Source organism: Vulpes lagopus, chromosome 2, assembly GCF_018345385.1.
Source record: "Vulpes lagopus strain Blue_001 chromosome 2, ASM1834538v1, whole genome shotgun sequence".
NCBI lineage: Eukaryota > Metazoa > Chordata > Mammalia > Carnivora > Canidae > Vulpes > Vulpes lagopus.
Genome location: NC_054825.1, coordinates 138,606,816 through 138,611,063, shown reverse-complemented (window position 1 = coordinate 138,611,063; position 4,248 = coordinate 138,606,816).

Here is a 4,248-nt window from a genome sequence, read left to right as displayed (position 1 = left end):
ATTTACTTACTTGAGTTCACTTAAATTCCCTGGATGTAATTTAATGAACTTTCAGTGTAATTCCTGACTAACCATGTAAATTGTGTGATGTATATTTCTTCGATTTAAAATATATTTCTTGAAATTAAATGATTTAAGGCAGAACACTAAGCCTAGATGAGAGTTTTCATTTTTTCTTCAATAGGAAGTATCTCTAAATTTCTGGCATGTAGCAATTTTCCCATTCCACCTTTATCCTTTCAAAGAGAAAATCATGTCTGGGTTTGCTTGTTTAAATGCATCAACGTGGGGCACCTGGATGGCTCAGTGGTTGAGCATCTGCCTTTGACTTGGGTCATGATCCCAGGACTGGGATCGAGTCCCATATCAGGCTCATTGCAGGGAGCCTGCTTCTGTCTCTGTCTCTCTCTCTCTGTGTCTCTCATGAATAAATACATAAAATCTTTTTTTAATTAAAAATAAATGCATCAGTGTAAGATTTCAAAATCATTAAGCCAATGGGGACAAATTTCATCACAGTTCATCAATAATTAATTATCCTATATTCTTAAAGAATGAATTCTGAGACCAACAATGGTCAAAAAGTTTAGGAGAAAATCTTGTTATAAAATATTGTCTATTCCATGGATCCACTTATCTAATGAACATGTTTACTTAGCAATTATACATAGTCATGCTATTCAGTGTGTCGCCTATGGACTTAGCCAGCCTAAGTTGGAAAAACTCAGCTTTTCTCCTGTGTGTCTTCTTTACTCTGACACAACTACCACATTCATAATACTTCTGACACCAGAAGTGTGTGCATTTTTCCCCACCAAGGAATGCTCTGTGACACCAGCTAGGTATCCTACAATTTAACTCACTTCAGACACTCTACTTAGAGTTGGTGTCAGATTCCACAGAAGAGCTCAGTCCCACAAGTCTGCCCTCACTTTGTGTCCCATCATTACCTGTGCTTCTGACCTATCAGTTATAAACCCAAGGTTCCTGCAACCCCCTCCTTGGATTTGATTAATTTGCTAGATTGGCTCACAGAACTCAGGGAAACACTTGCTGGTGTTTACCAGTTTATCCTTTTTTAGAGGGTATGATAAAAGATACAGGTGAACATCCAGATGAAGAAGATGATCCAGTGCAAGGTCTGGGCCTGAGTGCAGGAACTTCTGTCCTGGTGGAGCTGGGGTGTGTCACACTTCCAGTAGGTGGATGTGTTCACTAACCTGGAAGTGCCCCCCAAAACCCTACACTTCTGGGATTTTTATGGAGGCTTCATCATGTAGGTATGATTGATCATTAACTCCATTTCCAGCTCCTGTACCCTCTCTGGGGAGTGGGGGGAAGGGGATGAAGATTCCAAGTTTCTAATCCTGGCTGAGTCTTTCAGTAACCAGCCCCCATCCAGGAGCCATCAAGGGGCCCATCCAGAGTCACCCCATTCAAACTAAAGACACTCCTGGGGCACCTGGGTGACTCAATCTCTGAAGCATCTGATTCTTGATTTCGGCTCAGGTTGTGATCTCAGGGGCAAGATCAAGCCCTGGGTCAGGCTCCAAGCTCATCAGGGAGTCTGCTTGAGATTCCGTCTCTCCTTCTGCCCCTCCCCTACTCACTTTCTCTCTCTCTCTCTCCTTCTCTATCTCTCTCACAAATAAATAAATAAATCTTTAAAAAGACACTTCTGTCTCCCAGGAAATTATAAGGGTTTTAGGAACCCTGTGTCAGAGAAACAAGATCAAAGACCAAATATTAGAACAAAAGATGCTTCTCATGTTCTTATCATTAGGAAATTACATGTGTTTTAGGAACTCTGTGCCAGAACCTGGGGGCAGACACCAATACACACATTTTATATTATCTCATGGTCCATGCACTTACTAGTGGGAGATAAGAGAGTACAGAAATTGAGTGTTTAAATACACTTATACCACTTTGAGAGAATAATTATATGTCTATTGACTATAATAATGATATATCTAGGCTTGTATTTTGTAAGTCTGGTTTTTATTTCACTTTTATAGTAATTCATTTTTATGATATTTTACAAACATCCTAGTCTGCAACAGATTGCAACCATTTTTCCTTTTTTAATTTAAATTTTAGGTAGTTAACATACAGTGCAATATTGGTTTCTGGAGTAGAATTCAGTAATTCATCACTTACATGCAACATCCAGTGCTCATCATCAAAAGTGTCCTCCTTAATCCCCATCACCCAGCTAGCCCATCCCCCACACACTTCCTCCATCATCTCTCAGATTGCTTTCTATTGTTAAGAGTCTCTTATTCTTGTTTCTCTCTCTCCTATTTTTCTTTTCCCCTTTCATATGTTCATCTGTTTTCTTTCTCAAATTCCACATTATGAGTGGAGATCATATGGTATTATTGGTCTTTGACTGACTTATTTCACTTAGCATAATGCACACTAGCTTCATCCATGTTGATGCATGCAAATGGTAAGATTTCATTCTTTTTGATGGTGGATATACATATATATATACAGATAGATAGATATACATATGCATACACATCTATATATATATATACATATATATATATACACACACACACACATATATATATATACACATGTCACATCTTCTTTATCCATTTATCTGTCAATGGATATTTGGGCTCTTTCCATAGTTTGGTTATTGTTGATAATGCTGCTATAAACATCGAGATGCACGCTCAAATCTGAACTTTTGTGTCCTTTGGATAAATACTGAGTAGCAAATTGCAATTTTTTTAACACTAGTTCTTCTTCACAGATAGTTTGGGAAACACTGATGTGACTGGGCTAAGTATTGTGGCAAATAAAAATATGGGTAAGAAATGGTCCCTGTTTTCATAAAGTTTACATATGAATAAGAAAAGTTGGGTGTGATTGTTGCATAAAGGAAGCATAAGCAGCATATTCTAGATGCTCCAGAGGAATGAGATGATTCCAAGCAGGAGAAATAAGAGGTTTTACAGAGGGAACTATTAAGGAAGACCCTCCCTGAAGCGTGGGTAGGTTAGTTAGAAGTAAAGGGCTCTGTCCACTTTAAGCAGAGTAAACCATATAAATAAGGGGAGGAGGGGGGTGAAGCACAGTTATGTATTAGGAAAGGCATGCAACTGACCTCCTTTGGTGACAGCAAAGGGAACCTGATAAATCTAGAAGGATAGACCAGGAGCCCAATTGGGAAAGGCCTTCTGAATACAAAGCTAAGCAGTTTGTGCTTGAATGAAGTCAGTTCCAAGCTGCCATGGAAAATTTTTGAGCAGAGAAGTGGTGTTCTCAAAGTTGTACTCCTGGTTGATGAATTCAATGAGAGAAAGATTGGGGATTCAATGAGGAAGGAACACCCCAAGATTCTTCAGATGTCTTGAGAGATGACATGATAGGCCCAAGTCATCTCAAGAGCATGCAGATCAAGATTTGAAAAGGTACATTTTCAGGCAGCCCTGGTGGCCCAGCGTTTTAGCACCGCCTTCAGCCCAGGGCGTGATCCTGGAGACCTGGGGTCGAGTCCCATGTCAGGCTTCCTGCATGGAGCCTGCTTCTCCCTCTGCCTGTGTCTCTGCTTCTCTTTCTCTCTTTCTGTGTCTCTCATGAATAAATAAATAAAATCTTTAAAAAAAAAAAAAAAGAAGAAAAGAAAAGGTACATTTGCACCTTTCCAAAGCAGTGATCGGTAAGTCCAAACACAATAGCAAGCTACCCCATAATATATCCGAGTAACAACGATTGGCTAACATTTGTTAAGCATTCACTATGTATATTTTAGGACCAACATCTGATAGAAACAACTCTAAATATAAGGTTCTATTATTATCCTCATTTTTCATATGAGAAATATGAGGTTCTAAAGGTTAAGTACCGAGTCCGAGGTAAGCATTAAGCAATAAGAGCTTGAAATTAAACTACATCAGTCTGATGTCAAAGTCCATTTCAGCAGTATTGGATGAACCCAAAAAGTAAACACTCAGACATGCTAAGCTCTTCCTGCATGGAGAAGAACGATTAGATGGAAGAACTAAAATCTATGCCAGCTATTCACCTGAACATTAAGAAGCCCATTTTTTGTGAAGGTCTGGGATTTTGTTGTTTTTGTTTTGCCTGAAAGATGATGTTAATTCGGACTAATAAGATAAGATGACTTTTCTTTCTTTTTTTTTAAGATTTTATTTATTTATTCATGAGAGACACAGAGAGAGGGAGGCAGAGACACAGGCAGAGGCAGAAGCAGGCTCCATGCAAGGAGCC